Source organism: Aedes aegypti, chromosome 1 (genome assembly GCF_002204515.2).
Source record: "Aedes aegypti strain LVP_AGWG chromosome 1, AaegL5.0 Primary Assembly, whole genome shotgun sequence".
NCBI classification, from domain to species: Eukaryota; Metazoa; Arthropoda; class Insecta; order Diptera; family Culicidae; genus Aedes; species Aedes aegypti.
The window spans coordinates 189,368,305-189,389,745 of NC_035107.1; the positions used below are offsets into that span (position 1 = coordinate 189,368,305).

The window sequence follows — 21,441 nt, forward strand, 5'->3', positions numbered from 1 at the left end:
CATTCTAGATTTTCTCTCCGTATGTGTATATGCCCAATATCAAAGGTTACTAGACTAGATTTTAGGGATTCAAAGCCAATTACGAAGACGGAATGACGTCTGGTTGTTTTGGATTTCCCTGGTATTGGAATGATTTTTAATCAATTATTCATTAAACATTTGTTCTATGTCTCGATCTCCCCTTATCTCGATGTTCGATATCGAGATGTGGAGAGTCTACTGTAAATTTTGTCAAATAAGAAACAGACTTTTGCAGATTATATCCCGAAAACAGAATCCAGTCTTCAACTCTCTAACAGAGATTGTCGAGTGTCTACCATCCTAACTATTTCAGGAGAGCGTTTTCCCACGTGCTTCCAGAATCTCTCAGCGTACGATAGCTCTCCGAAAGTAGCACCCGGCATTTATGTGTTCACCTCGTATCACAGCACTTCATCCATCAGTCGGTGACATCAATGAATGAATGGTACAATATTCGCGTCGCCTGGTTTAGCTTTTCCACGCCACAGCCATAGTGGTAACGTTGCCAGTTAGTCAACCAAGTTAGTCGGTCATCGGCGGTTGATCAGACTAGACTCCGAACTTCATTATCCATAATTTGGGTACTTTTATCGCACAAATCGCACAAACAATCACGCGCATTGTATTGCGGTAACCTACGGTACAGACGTGATGCCATCGGTATATATCCGCTCGTATGTTTAGTCGAGAGTGTGAGTTTCTTGCGGTGACTAATTGTAGCAGGTTGTGGAGAAAAAAGAATTATTTAAGAAGTGTTTTTGCTTTCGATGCTTTTCTAAATTGATAGCTGGTGTTTCCTCACGGTGAACGAAGAAATTTTAGCAAATGTGTCCACTCCGTAAGGGAGTTTAGTGCAAAGAGAAGCTGCTGAAAAGAAATCCGGTGAAAAGTGACCTCATCATATTTGAACCAAACTTGTAAGTTTTTGTATGTGTCTCATTTTTTTTAAATGTCTTAAAAAAGTTTCACTATCTTCTCATGTTAAAGTAAATTGTGGAAAATTATGTGGATACCTGGCTATGTGGATGGTGGCCAATAACCATCAAAGAGCAAAAATCTTAAGTTACTACCCCCTAGTTTGTTCATTTGGACCCCCAAAGCTACTCTAAAAATTTCAACGGAATCCATCGAGTCTGTGAAAGGCTCAACGAGCTTGGAGTTTGTATGAGAAAATTTGTGTTACAATAGGTGACGCTGTGGTCAACGAATTTCTTTCGTTAGTGATTTGAAGATTCTAGAATTAATAGAGAAGAAACTACAATAAACAGGGGCTCTTTTTGGCGTAGTGTTAATGTCAGCGGCTACAAAGCAAAGCCATGCTGAAGGTGTCTGGGTTAAATTCCCAGTCGGTCCAGAATTTCAAGGAAATTTCCTTGACTTTCCTGGGCATAAAGTATCATCGTACCTGCCACATGACGCAAGCTGAGGAGCAGTACCCAAGTAACCACTAACTCGTCTTTTTGGCCTTATAAGGCTATTATACGACCAATATAAGGTATGGCAGCTGTATAATAGCACTATATTTGCGTAATGCTATGCAGAATAAAAATAATGTTCATATCAATGAGAGTTCTAAACCAAAAATTATTTCAAAAATATTTTCAAACACTTGAAGAAACTTGATTCGATCATAATTTGTTCTTTTTTGATATCGCAATGTCTTATCATTTGTATTTACCGTCTACCTATAGATCAACATACTTTTCCTGCCTTATCAACGTATGAATATTGACGAAGGGGTTGTGGTGCTGTATGGCTGATAGCGGAGATTTCTCTCTCCCATATAGACGACCACACCTGTGTTTGAACAATGATAATTTGGTGCTGCCGATGGTTTTGCCTAGTCATAGCTTAATTAAACATGAATCGTACCAGACGGTAACGGAATATTTGATATTGCTTATGAGACAATTATTTCTCGTTTTCATCATTATCTTTTCACTGGTTACAACAGGAACGTAGCAAATGTTCTATTGACAATGTCGATATGATTCATGAACTTAACAAATCACCTTAATAACGCGAAAGTCGTACTGGCTCTCCTCTCCATCCCTTCACCTTACAGTGAAATGCTCGATTGAACTGGCTTTGGGACATTTGGTTGAAAGATATTTGGCCGACAGTACATTCAGTCGAAGGGACATTTGGTCGGATGAAGTTCATTATGGGAAATATACTTTTCAACAGAGTTCAATAACGAATCTATTTACACTCAAATCTTCAAAGCTCGATGTTGAAGGGATGTATGGAGTTAGGGAACTCAAAACTACATTCAGTAATAGATATAATCACAGGATTACTAAAGTGCATTAATGACTATTTTCTCTCTGACTCCCTTTAATTCTGCTATAAATTTTAATACTAACTGTCATTTCGACTTGGTTGAAGTTTAGTGATGCTTCAACCCTGTCGAATTAACAATTAGGAATAAAATTTTCTGCAGAATGAAAGATAGGCAGATAGAAAATAGTCATTAATTACAAAAATCTAGTAATTCTGTAACTACCCGTTTTTCTGAGCGTAGTGCAACTGCAATCCAAAGGACCAACGATATAGCCATGAAAACCAACTTTTACTATGGTTCTCTAAAGACACATTCAGCATGGATTTGCTTTGTAGCCGCGGACTCTAACCATTCGGCTATGGAATGCCTCAAATACTTTACAAAAAAAATTAGCCAAAAATGTTATGTTTTTTAAGGACGTGGATGTTTTACGACACTAAATAAACAAGCATTATTTCCACTGATTTATTAAAAATAAACTACTAGTGCTAGAGCATATATTTTTATGTTGACTATTGACATCTGGAAACAATATATCATTTCAATCATGTATCAATACTTAAAATATTTTCTGAGATATTTCAGCAAATCTTTCTCACCCCCTAGACTCATTGTAACCCTTCTGAAAGTTATATGATACTTTAAAATGGGCGATAAAAGGACATTATTTTCCAGTGATAAATTTTAAGCAAGTTGTCTCGGTCATTTAGTAGGTATTACCATATACCGTTTTGATTCATATTACGGACAGCTTCAAATTCCGGACACTCTCGTTTGTATGGGAAACATTTCACACGAAATGTTTCAATTTTCGCCGTCCAAAAGTTGTCATTTTCAAGGCTCGTTTTATTAGGTTTATTCCATAAATATCATTGCAAATTTATAAAACCCAACTACCTTAGACGTCTCTTAAGTGGTTGAACGATTTCAATTGATGATTTGACTGTTCCATTAATGATTATCATGAGCTGTCCGTAATTCGAATCAAAGCGTCCGGAATATGAGGCAAAAGTAAGGGAGCGTTCGGAATAATAATCATGAAAAGGCCACACGTTTTGATTTATTTAAAATTATTTAAGTTGCGGACGCGTATTCTTTACCCACCATCCGAAAGTTAAGGGCTTCCGACGCTCGATAACGCTAAAAAATCATACAGAATGATTTATTTTGTATGGTCCAAGCTGGGTTATACTTCACTGAGGCCTTAAGTGTCCGTAATATGAATCAAAACGGTAGTAGGCTGTTCGATGATTTTATGTCAAACTCTCATACAAATTGACAGTTTCGTTTTATGTTGCTTGCTCGACTTTCTCGATGAATATCTACTACTTTTTGTACTCACACACACGTCGAAAAAAAATTTTAGGTAGAAGATAGAAGATAGAAGATAGAAGATAGAAGATAGAAGATAGAAGATAGAAGATAGAATATATAAGATAGAAGATAGAAGATAGAAGATAGAAGATAGAAGATAGAAGATAGAAGATAGAAGATAGAAGATAGAAGATAGAAGATAGAAGATAGAAGATAGAAGATAGAAGATAGAAGATAGAAGATAGAAGATAGAAGATAGAAGATAGAAGATAGAAGATAGAAGATAGAAGATAGAAGATAGAAGATAGAAGATAGAAGATAGAAGATAGAAGATAGAAGATAGAAGATAGAAGATAGAAGATAGAAGATAGAAGATAGAAGATAGAAGATAGAAGATAGAAGATAGAAGATAGAAGATAGAAGATAGAAGATAGAAGATAGAAGATAGAAGATAGAAGATAGAAGATAGAAGATAGAAGATAGAAGATAGAAGATAGAAGATAGAAGATAGAAGATAGAAGATAGAAGATAGAAGATAGAAGATAGAAGATAGAAGATAGAAGATAGAAGATAGAAGATAGAAGATAGAAGATAGAAGATAGAAGATAGAAGATAGAAGATAGAAGATAGAAGATAGAAGATAGAAGATAGAAGATAGAAGATAGAAGATAGAAGATAGAAGATAGAAGATAGAAGATAGAAGATAGAAGATAGAAGATAGAAGATAGATGAAGATTGAAGATTGAAGATTGAAGATAGAAGATGGAAGATAGAAGATAGAAGATAGAAGATAGATGATTGAAGATAGAAGATAGAAGATAGAAGATAGATAGATAAACTACTAGTCCCGTATCTGAAACATAAACATCAGAAAATAATACAAAAATGATAATAACACTGCGTAACAATAATGACATTTTGCTTGTCTCAAGGATCAAATTATGCATCTCTGGGCTAAATCTGATGCAGAATAAAAATAATGTTCATATCAATGAGAGTTCTAAACCAAAAATTATTTCAAAAATATTTTCAAACACTTGAAGAAACTTGATTCGATCATAATTTGTTCTTTTTTGATATCGCAATGTCTTATCATTTGTATTTACCGTCTAATGATAAAAAATGATAATAACACTGCGTAACAATAATGACATTTTTGCTTGTCTCAAGGATCAAATTATGCATCTCTGGGCTAAATCTGATGCCGTTCTTAGAAATATTCTATCACGTCACAATTTTTAGCCACACTGGTTTCATTGGTTTCATTGATGTTAACCTAAAATTTAAAGTATGATTTATCAAACTTTTTTTGTGATCTAATTTTCCAAGCATGCCAAATAGGACTTCAACTTTCATTTTAGATATAATTTGGTTGAAATTGCGTGATTAAATTTTGATTAAATCGATTTTTCCTAGATGCTTGCAGTCTCCATGAAGAATTCTTCGTCTCTCTTATATGGCAAAATGCAACACTTCACTAAACCATTTAAAAAACATTGTTTGAAAATCGAAAGTATTATGAATTTTGTTGATAAGTATTGTTATACACATGAAGCATGAATTATGTGGTAAATTGGGCAAATAATTTGCCATACAAGCTAACAAACTTGCATTTAAGTAGACTAAAATAATCAAATTTTGCATTTTCAACAGCCAATATCGCAAAAACTAGACGTGCTATGATATTTCTGAAATCGGATATGGATTCAGCAACCCTGAATTAACCACCTTATACCCAAATTTTATATTCGATCTAAATATCATTCTAAACACGTTTTGGACAATGATTTTTTTTCGCAAATTTATGAATTCTGGTTTATTACTTCTTTTATTTTTATTTTTAAACATCGCTATATTTTTCAATTTGTTCTTGAAGCCTCATCTGGTTACTGATTTTTGACAAAAAAAAAAAATTACTGTACTTTTAAAAATATGAAATATTTTTTTCTGGTACATTTTTTATTTTCCGTGTAACTAACGGAATAACAGGTTAGAAATCATTGTAATACCACTAGGTTCTTTTTCTGTGATAGGTTGATCGTAGAAAAATATAAAAAGTTACGATTTTTTTTGCATCAGTAAATAGTGATGATTTGGTGCTTGAGACAAAAACATGTTCCACAGTGTTATGGTATAATAATATTCTTGAACAGAATTATGTTTCAATATTCAAAATATTTACTGAGGCATCACAGACAAAGTTTCAACCCATTACCCCCCCATAGACGGTACCTGCAGAGTAACTGCTGCATTAAGGAAGTGGGATCAAGTCTATCCTACAGTCGGGACCTACAAACAATTTTACGCACCTTGTTGTTCTGATTAGCTATTGAGATTCCCTGGGAAACTATTCCAATTTGTGAATTAAATATTCTAGAGTGTCGATTTCTCGACCATTTAGCTTGTCCCAAAATGCGGAATTGAAATTAGAGCTTGTCTCGGGATCCCGTTATTTCAAGTTTTCAATAAAACTGACATTTTTGCTGAAATGAAAGTAAACTTTTACTAGGTATTCACAATGCCGTAGAGTGCGGTTGGCACCCGTCAAGTGCGCCAGCCTAAAGGGGGCGCCACAATGTGTGACTCGTAAAGTAAAATTTGAGTAGATACATATGGAATTGGAGCGTCTTATTAGTAATTATTTTAAAAGACATAAAAATGCGAAAAATAAATAGCTTTAAACAAAATAAGCAATTAAAAATATTTATTAACACATATATTAAAATGTTCGGTAATCCAATCCGCATTGTTATTAAATTCATCAACTCATTACGCGTTGGAAAGATGGATAAATTATGAGTGAAATTTTAAAAAAAAATCCACGTGCTCGGCTTGGATTCGAACCCCGGATTCTTGTATGCTAGACGAGCGCTTTACCAACTAAGCTACCGAGCCTAACTTAGATGGTTACAAGTATCGAATTCAAATCTCAACAGATCACGCAGACCCTTTTTATAACCCACATCCATCCATCTCATGTACTGTTAACCTTCCAGTCGTCGCTCGGTTTGCCACCGTCAGAACCACTACGCTGCTGTTGTGAACAAGAAGTGAGGTTTTTTCACTAGTGTTGTACAAAATACAACAGCGTGATGACTGAAGTGTTAAGTCACCAGTCACCGTGCGGCCTCCATTCACCGTGCACATATACAAATTCCAACAAAATATTCACAAACTATTCTTTTGTCAGCAAAATGATAAAAAACTGATGAAATGAAGTTGTTCTCCTCACAAAGCATCTGAAAAACCTAGTTTATGTATTATGTGAATTCCGTTTAATAATGGGATTTTTTAACACTCTTAGTAGAAACGCCAAAAAGTCGTTTGAGTAGCATGATTTCAACAGGTTTTTGCTGTAGTTTGAAGTATCTGTTTTTTATCTTATGAACCATGATTTTTTTTTACATTCTGTGTTTCAGTTGAAAAACAAATGAATGGTGAATGGATGCTTTTCCTATGTTTCCTATTACCGTGCATTAGTGTAAAAGGCTTGAAATTATTGGGTAATATTGGATTAATTATTATGTCGTGATTTAACAACTTTATGTTTAGTTTTTGAGCGAATACGAAATGGTTTGGACAATACAGTCAAACCTCCTATAATGATTTTCATGAAAAAATAAATGATTTAGCCACTTTTTCAACTTGTTGTGGTTTCTATTGTACAATAAGATTTGAATACCCTTAAAAATGATTGCGCACACTACTAGCAACATAGTTGCTCCACCGACAACGTTTTTCCAATATACGAAATCAAATCATGACGAAATCTATACGCACGATAAATGATGCAGCAACGTGCACGGTAAATGGTGACATAGAACGGTACGAGGCGAACTTATCATGACATTTGTAAACATAGTTTTTGAGTAATTATTTGCTGTACATCACTAATTTTAGATTTTTCTCGGAATTATGGTATAAATTTACGCTTCGTAGCGGTATTTTAGTTCGCTTTGAATGATTTGGAAAAAATATATTATTTTTTGGAAGTGCAGATTTTTTTTAAATGCACGGTAAATGGTGGCTTGACGGTATACTACACATGCGCGCAGAGCGAGTGCGATTTATTTATTCTTGAAACTGTTTGCATGTCATACCCACATCGCTTCCACAACAACTGTATTGGGGAAGTTTATAGATGTAGGAAGGTCCAGTACAGTTGTTGTGGAAGCGATGTGCGTATGATAGGCAACCAATTTCATAAATAAATATATCGCACTCGCTCTGCGCGCGTGTGTAGTATACGTGTGTTGGATGGATTTAAACTCTTTGAAAATTTGCTTTGGTTTCTCTGAGAATTTCCTGATATATGAAAAATATTTTATTTTATGAAGAATCTAAATCATTTTCTTGCCATTAACCATTTTTTTGTGTATATCGTGTGACAGGCATAATGATACTCCATGCCCTGTGAAATCGTCTGGTGAGATTCGAAGCCACGACCCTCAACCTGTTCTAGCTGAATAGTTGTACGTTTACCGCTATGGCTGTCTGCCTTCCTTATCAATAAGTCCTACGGATCACAAATAATAATAAGCGAACAATTTCATTGCACCAATCATTATCATCAAAAACAAACATTACAATCATCGACAACATGTTGTCTTGCTATGAAGAATGCTTGATTGTAACATAATTACATTACCAATATATTAGTTGATACGCCTTGATTGTAACATGTGTGTTAGTCGAGTATTCTACGATTGCTAACGGATGGAGTAGTTGAAAAATACGAGGCAGGTTTGTATGGAAATTACTATAGTGAAATTTTGAAGATTTTTTATGATAGCGCAGATAACGAATTTACAGTCTTGACATTGTGACTTGAATCATTTGCATCAACTAACTGAAACATATCCATATTAGGGATGAAAAATTCTAGTATTAATCATAAACAAAAAGCGAGTTCTAATGTTTGTTGTTTGTGAAAAAATCACATGAACTATGCTATTGTTTCCGAGAACAGTGTTCCGGATTATCAAAAAGAAAATCACGATTTTTCATGATTTACTACCGCTGCAGATGTCAATGATTACTTTCACAGGCATTAAAATTGATTTGTGGAGAAAAGTTTACGGTAAATTGATTTTCATTCATGTTTATATATTTGTTAAGCAAAAATAGCATTTGGGGGGACGGACCTGGTGTAGTGGTTAGAACACTCGCCTCTCATGCTGAGGACCTGGGATCGAATCCCATCCCCGACATAGTCAATGATGACGTTAAAAGCTATAGAGACGACTCCCTTCGGAAGGGAAGTAAAGCCGTTGGTCCCGAGATGAACTAGCTCAGGGCTGAACATTTCGTTAATGAAGATAGAAAATAAAAATAGCTTATGGCATGATGTTACAATTTCTGGAACGGTTTGATTTGCGTGTAATCGAAAGTAAACAGCGCAAAACCTGAAGAAAATTGTTGTCCATCGCAAGAAATTGAAGCTGAAATTTTGATTTTCAGGAGTAAACCATTGTAAATTGTTGTAGTTTTTTTTTTTGCTTCAATATAGAGACGTTCAGCCCTGAGCTGGATCGTCTCTGAAAATTGTAAATTATTGTTAAAATCAAACTGTCAAGGTTCGCATTACAGTTTGGTCAACTGACGATCAGTCTTCAGACGTTCAAATTAATGAATGTACAGATTACATGTTTGGAGCCTTTCTGAGTGGTTAGAGTCCGCAGCTACAAAGCAAAGCGATGCTGAAGGAGTTTTGGTTCGATCTTTTCGTAAAGAAAATTTCCTTGACTTCCCTGGGCATAAAGTATCATCATAATATGATATTATCTGCCATACGATATACGAATGCGAAAATGGCAACTTTGGCAAAGAAAGCTCTCGGTTAAGGCGAAGTAGGCCGTCATTGAAATTTGTACGCGTCGTTGATGATTGTTGCTAATTCATCTCAAGATTTCGAATCAAAGAAAATCAGTTGGTTTTGCACTGACACAGCTGAAAAAGTATCAGTATACTTTATGCATGTAAGCGCGTACAGTGATACTTTTTCAAGTCAATATACACTTTTTTTTTCTTTTTTTCTGGCGTTACATCCCAACTGGGACAGAGCCTGCTCATCTGCTTAGTATTCTTATGAGCACTTCCACAGTTATTAACTGAGAGCTTTCTATGCCGACTGACCATTTTTGCATGCGTATATCGTGTGGCAGGCACGATGATACTCTATGCCCAGGGAAGTCGAGAAAATTTCCAACCCGAAAAGATCCTCGACCGATGGGATTCGAACCCACGACCCTCAGCTTGGTCTTGCTGAATAGCTGCGCGTTTACCGCTACGGCTATCTGGGCCCCTTATACAATATACACTATCAAGACTGATTTTCATCACTTTGAAATGCAAGCTGAAAAGTCATCATTGTTGCCAAAACGAATGACGGGCTACTTAGCCTTAATAACTGTGTAAGTGCTCATAAGAACACTAAGCTGAGAAGTTGTCTCTGTCCCAGTGAGGACGCAATGTCAAGAAGAAGATAGATTGCATCCAAATCCGGAAAAAATTTCAATGGATCCACTGAAAGACATCTCTTGATAAAAAGTGTTCAACGTATACACGTGTTGAAGAAAAAATCTGGAGCACAAGTTAGCAGAACGATCATTTGGCAACATTCACATTTACCAGCCGTTCAATAGTGCTTGCTAAATATATGTGATAATGCACAAAATACCCACGAAACATTGTTGCTGTTAGTAACGCGGTTGAATGACAGAACAAGTGCAATTTTCAATCTTTATTCAATTTCATTCATTACCGTCCGGTATCAAAATACGTATTCTTGAGAAATAAATTAAAATCCAGTGATATCAAACAATACAATTCAAGCGCTGAACGGATTTCGATTCATTACTGTATGTACATGTCAGTCACTGATTCTCTCTAAGCATCCGACATTACTCATCAATTGGACTACGTTTTCAGCAAGCGTATCTTCGTGCGTTCCGTTTGTAAACACTCGTAATACTAATTGCGTTCATGTATTACTCGGGAGAATAGAGGGAGGGAATTACCTTTAGTGAATGCGATAGTGGGAAGATTACATCACCGATGACGAATGATAGTTGGCAATGGTGTTGCCGGCGCGGCGAGATATCGTCAACCGAAAGCACAGCTGATCTTGCTTTCTCGTTTGATAGTTTGAATAAATATTGTTTTAGATTTATTTAGTTTTCAGAATCTTCAACTGTTTAGTCATATTCAGCGCTAAGTGAGCATTTATTGAATTTTATTGGGATGCTACATCCATACTGATTTTCACTGAACGACATTGCATAGTGGTACCGCCCAAAGGCCAAAATAAGTCTTCGTTTATACTCCGAAACGTTTTCGTAAAGCGAATATGATCTCCAGAATGTTCAAACATACATTTTATGCACGTCTTTGTTGGGTATTCATCGTAAGGTCAGTAGCGTTGCTAGGGTTTTTGTAGCCCGGTGCGAAGTTAAATTTGAGTCCCCTAAAATAGAGATGTTGTTCTTATGTCATTAGGATTTTGACAAAAAGAATGGTACATCTGTCAATACATTGATGTGAAGGCAAATATTTTCTTAATTTGCAATAATTTGGTTTGAAACAACTGAGAATAATAACTAAGTTTTTCTCCTGAAATATCATTAACTATCAAATAACAATAATTTCAGCTGAAAAATGGTTGTCATTCAAATTACTAAATTGAACATAGTAATGTTATTCGATTAACAAAATTATGTTATTATTTCTAGTTGTTTTATCTTGTAGGGTAACTGTGTGTAAAATGCACCGTTGGGGTAAAACGCGCCACCCTCGATTTGAACGAACGGCGTGCTTTGGGACGCTGTTTTTCTCCAGAGATAATAGAAAATGTATTATAATGCTTCTCTATTCATATGTGTTTTCCTGACGAAAACCGTGAAAAACTCTAAAACACTTTTTTTGCTGTTTTTGTTGCAATTTTGTGTTATTTTGTAGGTCAGCAGTTTTCATATTTTGCTCCGCGGAGCACTTGGTGCTACGTGAAGCTTTTGCAGGTGCTCAGCAACAGTTTTAAAAACTTGGACCAATGCACAGTAATGGTCGGAAATAATAAAGTTTGACCAAAACTAATTTAATCGCCTCAATATAATGCGTTTAGTATATTATAAAATGATAAAGAGCATAAAACTTGTGTCCTGATATGTTCTCTGGATTTGTAGTCTTGAAAATTTAAAGGTGGTTTTAATTCATCTTCACCTTATGATGATTTGGACGTTATGATAGATAACGAAACTCAGTTTTTTTTGTCAAAATATTTATAATTTTCGAACTTTTTTGAACCTCTGATATATTTAGGAAAACGTTCAGCATTTGGGTTAAGATTTTGTAATTGGAAACTCCAAAATATTCTATCGGTGAAAATATTCTCTTGCATTTTGAATAAAACAGTTTAATCTGCAAAATTGAGTTTTCTTGAATTTAATTAATTCCAAGATATAAAATTTAGAAGTTTCAGAGTGTAAAAATTATGTAGGGATGCTTATCCTCGTCTAAAAAAATTGAGCCCACTTGGATAATAATCGGAATTTTGACACTATGATATAAAATTAGGAGTATTTCACGTGGTTTTCAATTATGAATATTTCCGACAGTGCTGAACTTTCAGACACATTAATAAAGGCATAAAAAGAAATATTTTGCTACAGTAGCTCGCTCAGATGTTCGAACTTACCAAAAACAGTCGGAAAATTTCCCAACCAAAGCAATAATATCGTTTTCGAAGTTGTATGTACCCACATAAATCTTACTTCTCGATTTTCACAGGAACTATGAAGTGTATAAAAATCCAGATTTCAAACGGAGTGATGATGAAGGAGAGGTGCTCCGCAAAACTATTTTATCTCAAAAAGTTCTCCACGAGCCAAAAAGGTTGAAAACCCCTGTTCTAGGTCATTTTTAAGGTCGATAAACAACCAAACTTTTGCAATTATCACCGAAAATCGCCTTGTGCACTCCCATAGTTTGTATTCCATGCGAAAAAAGACTTAAACTTTAACCAACTCGTGGGGCAAAACGGCTACTCCTATTTCATAACATCAAAACAGCCGTTTGAATTCAAATACCAGCAAACGTAATGCCACCCAGTACTTACGTGCCAATTTAAACTTTACAAATACACGCTTTTCGAATCAGTTTGCTATAATTCAGCATGAGCATGAGCAGTCTTATTCTAATCCATTTTCTGAGCAATAAAATATGTCGATACCTCTTATGACAAACCATTCAAAGAGATTGTTGCGTTTTGTAAGTGATTCAAATAGTCTTATCAGTCTATAAAAACAACGTCGACATTTCTTGTGTCAATCTATACAAAGCTCTTTTTTGGAATTACAAAACAGAAGAAAAGGCATGTGTCCTTCAACATGTATTATGTGAAATATGAAAAAAATACGCCAACACTCGGAGTGTCGAAGTAATACATACCATTTCACGATAAAGATGTGTACCGTTTTGATTCACATTCCGGACAGCTTCAAATTCCGGACACTCTACTTTGTATGGGAAAGGTTTCACTTGAAATGTTTCAAAATTTCCCGTTCAAAAGTTCACAACATTCAGGCACGTTTAAATATACATTTACCATAGCAATCCATGAAATATTATAATGCGTGATTAGTTTTGACGTTGCTCTAACGGGTGAGAAAGTTTAATTTATAATTTAACCATTTTAGTTTTGCTTTTCGTGAGCTGTCCGGAATTCGAAACAAAGTGTCCGCAATATGAAACAAAAATGAGGTTGCGTCCGGAATAAGAATCATGGAAAGTTCACTAATTTCTATTTATTTCAGGTAATTCAAGCTGTAAAATCCGAATCTTCGGCCGCCATTTGAAAGATTAGTGTGTTGAAAGCATGAAAACGCCGAGGTATCATATATTATGTTTCAATTTATATGCTTTTCGATCGGTTATACCACGCTCAGGCCTTAAGTGTCCGTAATATGAATCAAAACGGTATATACACTCCCGTGCAAAAGTTTGGGTTCACCCCCTCAAAAACATGCAAAAGTGTTCTGTCCATGTCTCTGTGGTTACATGTCCAATTGAAAGTCTTTAAGTCGCATTCGAAAGGCAAAGAGTTATTCTTACTTTGTATGTATTTTTCCAAAAGCATTTTTTGAATTTTGTACACTAAATTTTTACTTAAAGTTGTGACATTTTTCAAAAAACACACTGTAAAATCATATCTAATTTCCTCAGCATTGGGTCGACCAAAATTTTAAATCAAAGTGTCATTAGAATCGTAATCTTATATTCTTTGAAGAGACCCCACGAAATTTTGGCGGAAAAATCTGGAAAGTATTCAAAATCAATGAAACAGTCAGTCAAGTCATCGTGCAAAAGTTTGGGTTCACCCCTCAGTATGATGCAAATCGTGCAAAAGTTTGGGTTCACCTGAGCCGCACGCACATCATTTTTGTCAATATCTCTGCCATTTTTCAACCGATTTTAATATTTAAAAGTTTTTTTGAACGCAAATAATGGCGCGTACATGATTGATTCGATATTTCACAGATTTAAGTAAGTTCAGGTGAACCCAAACTTTTGCACGATACACCATACTGAGGGGTGAACCCAAACTTTTGCACGATGACTTGACTGACTGTTTCATTGATTTTGATTACTTTTCAGATTTTTCCGCCAAAATTTCGTGGGGTCTCTTCAAAGAATGTAAGATTACGATTCTAATGACACTTTGATTTGAAATTTTGGTCGACCCAATGCTGAGGAAATTAGATATGATTTTTCAGTGTGTTTTTTGAAAAATGTCACAACTTTGAGTAAAAATTTAGTATAAAAAGTTCAAATAATGTTTTTGGAAAAATACACACGAAGTAAGAATAACTCTTTGCCTTTCGAATGCGACTTAGAGAGTTTCAATTGGACGTGTAATCATGGATATATGACCAGAACACTTTTGCATGTTTTTTAGGAGGTGAACCCAAACTTATGCACGGGAGTGTACATATTTAACTCATTCAAAATAGAAGCATGAAACGGGCTCACCAATAGATAATCCACCCTTGGCTAGGTAGCTCCAAACCACTTGAATTGCAGTCTGAGCGTTGGCTGCCGACTCAACTTTCACATGGCATAAATTCAGCGTACTGACATATTTGTGTGTGATAGTTGTGATTCGGATTATGGAACTTCGTATTATCTGATATGTAACTGTCCAGCTTTCGCGCAACTGCGATTCCGATTACTTGGCAAACACTTATTAACTAAAACTAATACTGAAGACCTAAATTTCAGGATATCATGTTATTATTAAGGCTAAGTAGCCCGTCATTCGTTTTGGCAACAATGATGACTTTTCAGCTTGCATTTCAAAGTGATAAAACTCAGTCTTGATATTTTATGTTGACTTGAAAATGTATCACTGTACCGTTTTGATTCATATTACGGACAGCTTTTTATTCCGGACACTCTACTTTGTATGGGAAACATTTCGCATGAAATGTTTCAATAGTTGGCCATTCAAAAGTTCACACTTTTAAGGCTCGTTTTAATCAAAATTTTCTATAGATATCTATGGATATTTGTCATACTCAACTGCCTTAGACGCCTTTTTAGTTGTTTACCAATTTCAAATAATGATTTGACTGGTCTTTTTATGATTTTCATGAGCTGTCCGGAATTTGAATCTAAGTGTCCGGAGTATGAGGCAAAAGTAAGGAAGCGTCCGGAATAAGAATCATGGAAAGTCCAAAATTATTTATGTAACAGAAACAAAATCTTCGCCCACCAGTCGAAAGCTATGTGTTTTGAAGCCTCAATAGCGCCGAGAAATCATACAGATTGATTTATTTTATAAGCTTCCTGATGGGTTATACTTCATTCAGGCCTTAAGTGTCCGTAATATGAATCAAAACGGTACGCGCTAACATGCATAAAGTATGCTGATACTTTGTCAGCTGTGTCAGTGCAAAACCAACTGATTTTCTTTGATTCGAAATCGTGAGATGAATTAGCAACAATCATCAATGACGCGTACATATTTCAATGACGGTTTACTTCGCCTTAACCCGCTGTGGTAATGAGCTAAAGCAGGGATTCCCAAAGTGGGCGATTTTCAGTCTCAAGGGGGCGAAAATGTGTAAACCAGAATTTGGAGGGCGAAAAATCCAGAAAGGGGGCGAAAAATCTATCACGGGAGCATTTGAAAATAATTACTCATAAGCTTTGGAGTGCACACACGTTCATACAAATGCATCCGAAGGATAATTAATTCCAAACTTAAGTATATCCAGGACTATTTTACCTTAGATCGTTATATGCTCGGATACCTGATGGCATTTTTAATCAAATATAGTCTAAGATTATTTATGACTGCTTCGTAGATCAAATTGAACCACTGTACATTGCCTTTGAGACTTCTATCGTAATTCAAATTTGTAAATATTTTACCTTCAATTGCAGATATGGGCATTAGTTAGCACATTTCGGTATAAATGTTGTTTTTCACTTGGGCGCTAATACAAGTTCCACAGCGTTCTTCGGTGTCAACTTTGTATGAGTCACTGCGGGTAGCGAGATAGGTGGTTAATAGGTTTCAACAAATCCAGGTGTACATCGTTGCCGCTTGTGATAGTTTGTCATGGTAGATAAGAATGCTTATCATCAGTTTACCAAGTGAGCACAGTTATTTTTTATCACTTCCATCCGGACATACAGCACGTGATGTGTTATAGGTTTAATAGAATTTTTTATTACTATCGATTCGAATGTCAGTCGAAGTTCGGTTTTGAGCTCGATGTTTCATAACTGAAACATGACGCTGGCACCGTATCCCCTTTTTAATGATAACAACCGTCAGTCACTTGTTCTATAGGGGTTCATCTATCGATGGAAGACATATTTTGAAATTAGTCACCTAGTGCATAGTTCCCTTATCGCAATGAACAACAAACTCAACCGGCCGTTATCAATTGACTGTCACAGCTCGTGCTCAGAGCAAATCACGCAGCATATCAGTTAACATCAATTAGCACCAATTGAACCCAAGATCGATGTCCACCACAGTAGAGGCTTCTTCATCTTGTTTCGATCACATCTTAAAATTTGCATTTAATTGAAGTTTGAAGCTTTACTCTATATTTTAGATTTTCACAGAACCGTTCCTTTCACAACTGCTTCAATGTATGTATCCATTTCGAAATTTGGAATTGGCCCAAACTCCGCGCAATCAATCTCTCCAGCGCAGCGTCGTCAGAAATAGTTTCGCTTCGAGCCGACAACCCAAATATCATAAATTGTTGATTGCAATTAGGAATCGTCGTCCGTTACTTCGTCGAACGCACGTGCATGTCGATAGGTGGCGGTTAATAAATGCACAGACAAACAGACGTAACACTGTACTTTCATTGACCACCCATTTAATACTTATTTCACATAGTTTTGTTTCATGTTTGAAGTTCCACACTACCGCCATCTGCAGGTTTTGTTTCACTAAACAGTACTTCGTGAAATTTTCACACTAGATGATAGTGGTGTGAACTCTAGGCGAAGGATTTTAAAGAAATTTGCTCTAAGTGTCACGTCTGTTTGTCTGCAATAAATGTATGCATCAAATGACACTGTTCATTAAATATTAAATTCAGCGTACGGCTACAAAATTGCCGTTTCGTTTCGGAACGGGTGAGTCGATGGTGCGGGTGGGGATAGTAAACAAAATTGTGATTGGTGTCGAAAGATTTGGATCATTATTGAGGCAGTAGTTAGTGCGGATAAGGTAAGCTGATGTGTAGTAAACCCGGTTGGAACAGGTCATCACGTTCACTGAGAAAATGGGAATAAATCACATGTAGCTGTTTGTTTTTCTCTCTAGGCGGACGAAATTAGCCGTATTGATAAGAAAATTACCGTTTCTGGACCAACACTTGGAGCTTGAAGAGAAGGATGGAGAGATAAAAAGTATTTTCAACCAAACTTCATTTTCAACCAATAGTTTTCTACAAAAAAAACTTTTGTCTTAACGTAAACTCGCTTACCTTAGAATACAGTGCCCTAAAAATGGACTGCCACTTGCTCACGTGCTCCAGCTGTGATCAGTGATGGCTGAGTCGCTCGGAGTGGTAGCCACCCATCGCCGAACGTGATTCAATTTAATGTTTCATTTGTCCCCAAGTTAGCCAAAACAAGTGACCATCGCAACCCGGCCGCAAGTGAAAACAAAAGCGTTACTCGTATTATGAAATGGGGACCATTCGTTCACTAGGACTAACTGTTGGGTTATAGTTGATGTCACATGCATGCGTAGTGTGGAAGGAATACTAATCAATTAGTCATAAAAATGGAATAAATGATTTACTTGGATTTTCCCCAGTCCAAGTAATCATTATGAAAAAGAGAACCCAATCTGGCATTGTTCGGAAAGGGCTTTCTCAAGAATTTTATTTAGTTCACTTTAACAAAAAAGAACTAAATAATATTAAAGCTTTAGAAAAAGCAAAACTTTTGTTTGATGTCCGTGTGACATGGGAACATTTCCAGAAACCTGGAGGAAATTACCAGAACCCCACTCAGTGCCGTCGGTGCCAAAAGTGGGGTCATGGTACAAAAAATTGTCGCATGGATGCTAAATGCATGATTTGCGGAGGTTCTTCTCACGCCAAAGACGTCTGTCCAGTGAAGGAAGATACCACCAAATTCATATGTTGTAATTGCGGGGCTAACCATAAGTCCAATTTTTGGAATTGTCCTTCACGCAAAAAGGTCATTGAGGCTCGTGCCAGGCAGATGAAAGATAATATCCGTTACGATAACGGTCGTTTCCGGAATTTGCCTGGTAGAGTATCGAACAATGCTCATTTTTCAGTTAACGATCGCTTGATCATGAATCATACCCATCAGGAAGATCATAATCATGCTCATTCACAAACTAATTTTATTCCGTCGGGTAGCCGTTCGAATCTTTCTATTTCGAATGTATCTACCCACGGTAAATCCTTTGCCGATATCGTAGCAGGAAATTGGAACTCCTCCCCTGTTCGATCCATGGGTACCCATTCTACTTGTTTCAAATCAAATGGAAAAAACCCTACCGCCACAGGTAACTCCGCTTCTTCGTCTACCGGAAATTCCAATGGGAAATCACATGATATGTCTGCCTCTGATTTTAATTTTCTAACTGAACAATTGAATCTAATGATTGATGCAATGTTCAAAGCCACCACTATGACTGAAGCAGTCCAAGTAGGTGTAAAATTTACAAATCAAATTGTTATTGGATTACGTTTTTCTAATGGATCCAAATAATAATTTAAATATTTTAAATTGGAATGCTCGTTCTCTGAATGGTAAAGAGGACGAGCTATTTAATTTTCTTACGGTTAATAACGTGCATATAGCAGTTATTACCGAAACGTATTTAAAACCTGGATCTAAACTCAAAAGAGATCCTAACTTTTTTGTTTATCGTAATGATCGACTTGATGGGGCATGTGGGGGAGTTGCAATCATCATTCATAGGCGTATAAAACATCAACTGTTTTCATCATTTGAAACTAAAGTTTTTGAAACTTTAGGTGTTTCTGTTGAAACACAGTTTGGTAAATATACTTTCATAGCTGCCTATTTGCCTTTTCAATGCTCTGGGCAGCAAGTTAATTTGCTCCAAACTGACTTGCGTAAATTGACTCGCAATAAGTCAAAATTTTTTGTCATTGGTGACTTTAATGCCAAACATCGATCATGGAATAATTCTCAAAGTAATTCCAACGGCAGAATTTTATTTGATGAGTGCTCTTCAGGATATTTCTCAATTCAATACCCTGATAGCCCCACATGTTTTTCCTCTTCTAGAAATCCATCTACGATTGATTTGGTCTTAACCGACTCTAGTCATCTTTGTAGCCAACTGATTACTCATGCTGATTTTGATTCTGATCATGTCCCTGTTACATTTCAAATATCTCAAGAAGCGATTCTCAATCCTATCAGCTCCACTTTCAATTATTTACGAGCCGACTGGAATATATATAAAACGTATGTTGACTCCAATCTTGATGTTAACATTTCTTTAGAAACTAAACTTGATATTGACAATGCTCTTGAAACTTTAACAAATTCCATTGTTGAAGCCCGGAGCATTGCAATTCCAAAATGTGAAGTAAAATTTGAATCCGTGATTATAGACGATGATCTTAAACTCTTGATCCGTCTTAAAAACGTGAGGAGAAGGCAATTTCAACGCACTCGCGATCCTGCTATGAAAATTATATGGCAGGATTTGCAGAAAGAAATCAAGAAACGTTTTGCTCAATTAAGAAACAAAAATTTTGAAAATAAAATTTCTCAATTGGACCCTGGCTCTAAGCCCTTTTGGAAATTATCGAAAATCTTGAAAAAACCTCAGAAGCCAATACCGGCATTGAAAGAGGAAAACAAATTATTACTAACTAATTGCGAAAAAGCTCAAAAACTTGCTATGCAGTTTGAAAGCGCGCACAATTTTAATTTAGGACTTACTAGTCCAATTGAAAATCAAGTTACTCAGGAGTTCGAAAATATTCTCAATCAAGAGAACGTTTTCGAAAATGCCTGGGAGACTGATTTGGAAGAAGTGAGAACTATTATTAAAAAATTCCAAAACATGAAAGCTCCTGGCGATGATGGAATTTTCTACATCCTCATCAAGAAACTTCCAGAAAGTAGCTTATCATTTTTAGTTGATATATTTAACAAATGTTTTCAATTAGCATATTTTCCTGACAAATGGAAAAATGCTAAGGTTGTTCCAATTTTAAAACCAGACAAAAATCCTGCAGAAGCTTCTAGCTATCGTCCAATCAGTTTGCTTTCCTCCATCAGTAAACTTTTTGAAAAGGTTATTTTGAACAGAATGATGGCCCACATCAACGAAAATTCAATTTTTGCCAATGAACAGTTCGGATTCCACCATGGACATTCGACCACTCATCAACTTTTACGTGTAACAAATTTGATCCGTTCCAACAAATCTGAAGGCTATTCTACTGGTCTTGCTCTTCTAGACATAGAAAAAGCATTCGACAGTGTTTGGCATGAAGGTTTGATTGTAAAATTAAAAAACTTTCATTTTCCAACATACATTGTTAGAATAATTCAAAGTTATCTGTCAAATCGTACACTTCAGGTTAATTATCAGAACTCCAGATCTGAAAGACTTCCTGTAAGAGCTGGTGTTCCTCAAGGCAGCATTTTGGGACCAATATTATACAATATTTTCACATCTGACTTACCTGAGCTACCTCAGGGATGTCAAAAATCTTTGTTTGCGGATGACACAGGCCTCTCCGCCAAAGGACGAAGCCTGCGTGTCATCTGTAGTCGATTGCAAAAAAGTTTGGATATTTTTTCTTCATACTTGCAAAAATGGAAGATTTCTCCTAATGCTTCCAAAACTCAACTAATAATATTCCCACATAAACCAAAAGCTCTTTATTTGAAACCTTCAAGTAGACATGTTGTCACGATGAGAGGGGTTCCAATAAATTGGTCAGATGAAGTTAAGTATCTAGGGCTCATGCTAGATAAGAATTTAACTTTCAAAAATCACATTGAGGGCATTCAAGCCAAATGTAATAAATATGTAAAATGTCTCTATCCCCTTATTAATAGAAAATCAAAACTTTGTCTTAAGAACAAGCTGTTGATATTCAAACAAATTTTCAGGCCAGCCATGTTGTATGCTGTACCAATATGGACTAGCTGTTGTAATACCAGGAAGAAAGCTCTGCAGAGAATTCAAAATAAAATTTTGAAAATGATTCTGAGGCTTCCTCCCTGGTATAGTACCAATGAGTTACATAGAATATCCA

At 35.9% G+C, this 21,441-nt stretch overlaps 1 protein-coding gene across 1 annotated transcript in view; it reads left to right on the forward strand.

The window, feature by feature from the left end:
- Positions 1-455: 455 nt before the first annotated feature.
- LOC5578684 (stearoyl-CoA desaturase 5) overlaps positions 456-21,441 on the forward strand; it is a 37,356-nt gene continuing 16,370 nt past the window's right edge. Inside the window, exon 1 of the mRNA XM_001657033.2 lies at positions 456-938. The gene's annotated coding sequence lies outside the window, so the exon portion shown is untranslated. The remainder of the gene's footprint in view (positions 939-21,441) is intronic.